A 6,692-nucleotide genomic window follows, 5' to 3' on the forward strand; every position below is an offset into this window, starting at 1 on the left:
TTTGAAAACCAAGCCAATACAGGGGAATCTTTAATTGCCATTACTATCACATGAGGAAACAAAGCTTTGAGCTTTTGAACATATCAATTTATAGTTTTACATTTAATTTTAATTTTTTCTCACTTACATGTAGACAAAGAATTTAGCACTTGTTTTAAAAAATATTTTGCATCCCATACTTTTCCTTTCTTTTCCCCTCCTACGCCCTTAGAAAGATAAGCAATATGATATCGATTATGCATGTTCATTCACGAAGAGCATTTTTCATATTAGCCATGTTGCAAAAGAAAATGCAGAACAAAAACTAAACAAACAAGAATAATAAAAAGGTATCCTTCCATCTGCCTTCAGACTCCAGCTCTTTGTCTTGGGTCACTGTATAGCTAAGTCATTCACAGCTGTACGATGTTCTCCTGGTTCTGCTTGCTTCATTTTGCATCAGTTCAGTGAGTCTCCCCCGGTTTTTCCAAAAGCGTCCTGCTCATCGTTTCTTATAGCAAAGTAGTCTTCCGTCACCACCATGTACCACAGCTTATTCAGTTATTCTCTCATTGATGGGCATACCCACTATTTCCAGTCCTTCACCACCACAAAAAGAGATGCTAGAAATATTTTTTAAAGGCCCAGCCTTTTCCTTTTTCTTTCATCTTTTTTGGGGTAAAGACCCAGTAGAAGTGTTTCTGGGTCAAAAGGTAGCTTATCCATTTATTAAGCAATGCTAGCCACTTGCATAACAAACTGGGACCAGGTATCCTCAGCTTGACACTGGATCTCAAACACAGGGGGAGACAGATTTTTATGCATCAAAAGATAACAATAAGCAGGATACAGAACAAGATGTATAATTAGATTGTCTGATTTCTATAGACTTGGAGGAAAGCTTAGGGGCTTTCTGAGATGGGAGGGGGAGAGCAAACAGATGCAACTGAAATCAGAAAAAGATATCACTCCCCTCAAGTATCTGTGTTCAATCATAGAAACAAGGACACAGTAAGTGACTGACCAGTATGGGGACAGTTTTCAGATGAGGCATCCAGGTTGCTTTAGATGTACAATTGTGAGAAGACTCCTTGCATCACCCTTTTGATCTGACCAGCTTTCTGGTCAGCATAACCCTGGTCCTTAGTTAAGCATTTCTAAGCAGTGTTTAGATGGTTCCAGCTCCCAACTGCACAAGGATAGGTTCAAACACTGCAATGTAGATCCCTCACAATTTCCATAATTGAATAAAGTTTTCTCACAGAAAAATAAACTGACCTAGTTGCATAATTGAAAAAAAAAGAAACTGAGCTAGATTCTGAATTAACCCAAGATGGAATCAGTGTAGTTCATTCAATTCCCAGAGAGAGAGAGAGAGAGAGAGAGAGAGAGAGAGAGAGAAATGATACAGACAAATGGATAGATAGATGATAGAGAGAGAGACAGACAATAGAGATGGATATACAGAAACAGATAGACACAGAGAAGGCAGACCCAGAGATAGACAAATAGATATAGAAATCTCCTCACATGTATAGATACACATATATGATATGTGCACACATGCTACATAGATACACATATATGTATACAAACATACTTTTCCCCTCAAAGGGTAGTTTTTGTCTAGTCTTAAGGGCCTGCTATGATCACAGTTGAATATAACATTGAATTCATAGAAACTTAGCTAAAATAGAAATTGGGATGATGTGTCAGTGGAATAATCCATTGGCATGGAGTGGGGAGAGGAGGCTTTTAGTCCTGATCCTGCCACAGATTCTCAGTGACTTCATGCAAGGTCTCTCCCCTCTGTCCCCCAGTCTCTTCCTTTGTTGCAACAGAGATCTGGGAGTGGGAGCACAGAGGTGAGGTAAGAGGATGATAGTGTAACAGGAATCTAGTGGGGAAACATGAGTCTCACCAGGGAAAGGGGGAACTCATCCTTCAAGGCATTTGTTAGCTCTGTACAGGGGATTCCATTTTCAATATGATGCTCTTTCAATTCAATTTAATAAACACACTTTAAGGCAGGGTTTTAAAACTAAGGCTCCCTGTATTCATTTCAGGGATTCATGAACTCAGATGGGGGAAGTATTATATCTCTATTATCACTAACTGCTAACCTAAATTTAGTATCTCCAGCAATTATTCACAAACATGAGTCTCAGGAATCCACGGGCTTGCCCAAGGGATCTGAGACATAGAACAGAATCCTTGCTCCTTGACTAAAGTCCTCCTTCAATGTCTCATCATAGTATGGCGGGCAGTCCAGACTTCCAAAGCTTCTACCTGCAGATCCCAAACTCTAAGAGCTCCTACGAAACCAAAAAGATTTTTGTCCCCCTGGGAGGCCTGGGATGCTCCCACTGCTCATTGCTACCTCCTTCAAGACTCATTTCATATCACGCCTTCTGCAGGAGTTCTTTCAGTGGTGTTCCTTCCACTCCCACCATACCCCTACTGCTTTCCCCTCTGAGATTTCCTTCCCTTTCCTCTGTATATATCCTGGGATATATACCATAGGCCATATTGTCTACCCCAGTATACTCTGAACTCTTTGAGGGCAATGACTGTGTTTTTTGCCTCTCTTTGTGCCCCAGGGCTTAGCCCAGTACCTGGCATACAGTTGGTGCTTAATAAATGCTTGTTGATCAACTGATCGAGGGATTGAAGCACAGACCCAGGATTCACCTGTGTCTATTTCTGAGGACATTTCCAAGTGAAGGTCCTCTAGGCTTCTCAAGCTCAGCATGTCCAGAATTAAACTCCTTACCTTCCCATCCCTTCTGCTCCTGCCCCAACACATCCCCCGCTTCCAAACTTTCCTGTCTCTGTCCAGGACACCCGTGTCCTCCCAGTGCCTCAAGCTTCCCATGGCATCGTCCTCAGCTCCTCTCTTCTCCCTCACATTGCATACCCTATCCCTGCTAGGTCTTCTCATCTGGACCTTCACAACATGGGCCATGTCTGTCCCCTATCCCCACAGGCTCAGCCACCCTTCTCTGGACTCACTCCCCCATCCTCTGGATACTGCGACTGGCTATGTCACCTGCCCACCACCTTTGTCTCCCTTCCCAGTCATCCTCTACTCTCTGCAAGCATGGTTTTCCTAAACTCCAAGTCTGGCCACCTCACTCCCCTACTTAGTAAAATCCAGTGGCTCCCCATTAGCCTAGGATCAGATATGATCTCCTTTATTTGGTACTCAAGGCCTTTCACAACTGGTCCCCAACCTACCTTTCCAGCCATATAGCACATCATTCTCCTTTATATAAAGGGTTATCTGGCCTCAAATGGCTTTCTTACTATTCCACCAAAAAAAATGCTTCATTTCCCACCACTGTGTCTTTGCCCTGGCTGTGCCTCCTGCCTGGAATGCATTCCCCCTTCATCTGTTTCTCAGAATCTCCAATTCATGTATAAAAAGTTGCTTGTAATGGGGGGTGGGGAGGGGGAAGTATGAGCTTCTCTTGCAGAAGGGCAGCTACTGAAGCTCCCAGGTTCTCTGCCTGTACAGGCAACAGTGTGAAGTTCCCAGTGTCTACCAGGGCCCTTTGAGTCGGGACAGAGCCTTTCGAAAGAACTGGAGTGGGGGGGAATGTTCAACAGTTTGTAAATGGCTCAATAGTTATCAACATAATGAAATGTTTGAATGACCTTGGTTAATAAACATAAGGAACATGAAGAAATTTAGAACTACTCATATGAAGTAATGGGAAAGGGGAAAAGGGGAACTCAAACAGTAACAACCCTAAGTGAACTGTGTGAGAAAAAGTCTATTTGCAAATACAGGGACAAATGAAGATGCAGACAGTGGAAAGAAATACAGAGTCAATAACTGGTCAGATCTATGGATGTTTTGTTCATACAAATTGACCTTTAAGTGCAAAAAGCTTGTTTCTTTCTTCTGTTTTGATTTTCTTAATTGCATAATAAATTACTAATTTAAAAAAATAATTCATGGAACAACTAAGGTGGCCAACATACAAAAGCATTGCTGTTGTTTTTATGTCCAGCTATGTTTGACTCTATGATCCCATTTGGGGTTTTCTTGGCAGAGATACTAGTATACTTTTCCATTTCCTGCTCCAGCTCACTTTACAGCTGAGGAAATTGAGGCAATCAGGGTTAAGTGCCTTGTCTAGGGTCACACAGCTAGGAAGTGTCTGAGGCTGGTTTGAACTTAGAAAGATGTATGAATCTTGCTGACTCCAGAAATACAGTCCAGGCACTGTATTCACCATGGCACCACTAGCTAAATAGTGTTTGATAAATACAGAGACCACAATTGCTGGGGAAATGACTCAGCAGGTGATTAAAAAAAATACATTTGGGAAAATTGGATTTCAATGATAGAAATTCGGTTTAAGCTAACACTTTTTTTGGTAGATCTAGAGAAACTCCTTAAGATTTTTAGTATCCTTGAAATAAGAATACAGTACCTACATATAAACCGGTCAGATCATAAACAAAGTAGACAAGCAAGAACGAAATTGCCTTTCAGACCTAAAGAAAGGGGACCGAGTCAGTGAAAGGGAAAAGCACACAAGGTAAAATAGCTCAGAGTGATTTTAGAAACTGGAAAAGGTTTTACACAGAGTAAAAATTGGAAGGGAAAAATGTACCTGGGGGAAATACTTTCATGAAAATTCCCTGATAAAGATCTCATGTCCAAGCTATATCAGGAACTGACTGAAATGTATGAACTTAAAAGCCAGTCCCAAGGAGATTGATGTCAAAGATGTGAGCAGAGAACTTTCAAAGGAAATATTCCAAGCTTTCAATAACCATAAGAAAAAATGTTCTAAATCCTTAATCCTTAGAGAAATGCAAGTTAAAGCAACTCTGAGGTTTCTCCTCACAGTCACCACAGTGGCAAAGATAGCAAAAGAGGAAGAGAGAAAACTTTAAAGGGACTACAGGGAAATAGGTAAGTTAATCAACAAGTCAAGTTCAGAAGCATTTATTTGTTTTTGTTTTTTTATAAATCAATTAATTTTTAGTTTTCAACATTCACTTCCATAAATTTGACATTTTTGCCCCTTCTCCCCCCCAGATGGTGTACAACCCAATATAGTCTCTATATATACATTCTTATTAAACACATTTTCATATTAGTCATGTTGTATAGAAGAATTAGAATGAATGGGAGGAACCACAAGGAAGAAAAAAAAAGAGAATGAATAATCTGCTTCTATCTACATTCAGATTCCATATTTCTTTCTTGGATGTGAATGGCATTTCCAACATGAGTCTTTTGGAATTGTTTTAGGTCCTTGCATTGCTGAGAAGAGCTAAGTCTATCAAAGTCAGTCATCGAATACTGTGGCTGTTACTGTGTACAGTGTCCTTCTGGTTCTGCTCTCTTCACTCAGCATCAGTTCATGTAAGTCTTCCCAGGTTTTTCTGAAGTCCACCTGCTCATCATTTCTTCTAGCACAATAGTATTCCATTACATTCATATACCACAACTTGTTCAACCATTCCTCAACTTGTGGGCGTCCCCTCAATTTCTAGTTCTTGGCCACCACAGAAAGAGCCGCTATGGATATTTTCGAACATGTAGATCTTTGTCCCATTTTTATAATCTCTTTGGAATACAATTCCAAAGGTCATGTTGTTGGGTCAGATGGAATGTATATTTTTATAGTCCTTTGGACACAGTACCAAATAGGTCTCCAGAATGGGTAGATAAGTTCACAACTCCACCAACAATAAAGAAGCGTTCTAATTGCCCCACATCTTCTCCAGGATTTATAGTTTTCCTGTTTTGTCATGTTAGCCAATTTGAGAGGTGTGATGTTGTGCCTAAGAGTTGTTTTGATTTGCATTTCTCTAATAAATAGTGATTTAGAGCATTTTTCATATGCCTATAGATAGCTTTCATTCTTCCTCTGAAAACTGCCTGTTCATATCCTTTGACCATTTATCAGTTGGGGAATGACTTGTATTTATATAAATTTGACTCCGTTCTCTACGTATTTTAGAAATGACAGAGACACTGGTTGTAAAAAATATTTCCCAGTTTTCTGCTTCCCTGCTAATCTTGGTTACATTGGTTTTATTTGTGTAAAACCTTTTCAATTTAATGTAATCAAAATTATCCATTTTGCATTTCATAAAGTTTTCTGTCTATTTTTTGGTCATAAATTCCTCCATTCTCCATAAATATGACAGGTAAACTATTCCTTGCTCTCCTAATTTGCTTATATTATCAGCCTTTATATCTAAATTATGTACCCATTTGGACTTTATTTTGTTATACATTGTAAGACATTGATTCATGCCCAACTTCTGCCATACTATTTTCTAGTTTTCCCAGCAGTTTTTGTCAAATAGTGAGTTAGTATCCAGCAGCTGGGGTCTTTGGGTTTATCAAACAGTAGTTTACTATAGTCAGTGACTACTGTGTCTTGCGTACTTAACCTTTTCCACTGATCCACAACTCTATTTCTTAGTCAGTCAAGCATTTATTAATCATATCCTATATCGCAGACACTGAGAATACAAATACAGGCAGAAAGAAACACAATCTCTGCCTTTAACGAACTTATATTCTAATGTGGGAAGACATCAGGTAAAAAGAAACTGAAAAGATATTCAGGAGTTAGAAAACCAAGGATGTGGTGGAAAACCTTTAAAGAGGGAGAAATGGGTCTAAGAGAGGAATGAGGGCAAGATGGGTGCATTGTGAGTGAAACTATGATTTGGTC

The sequence above is a fragment of the Petaurus breviceps genome, unplaced genomic scaffold (assembly GCF_028583685.1).
Source record: "Petaurus breviceps papuanus isolate PSGF00001 unplaced genomic scaffold, PetGlider_PUasm1.0 185, whole genome shotgun sequence".
Lineage (NCBI taxonomy): Eukaryota > Metazoa > Chordata > Mammalia > Diprotodontia > Petauridae > Petaurus > Petaurus breviceps.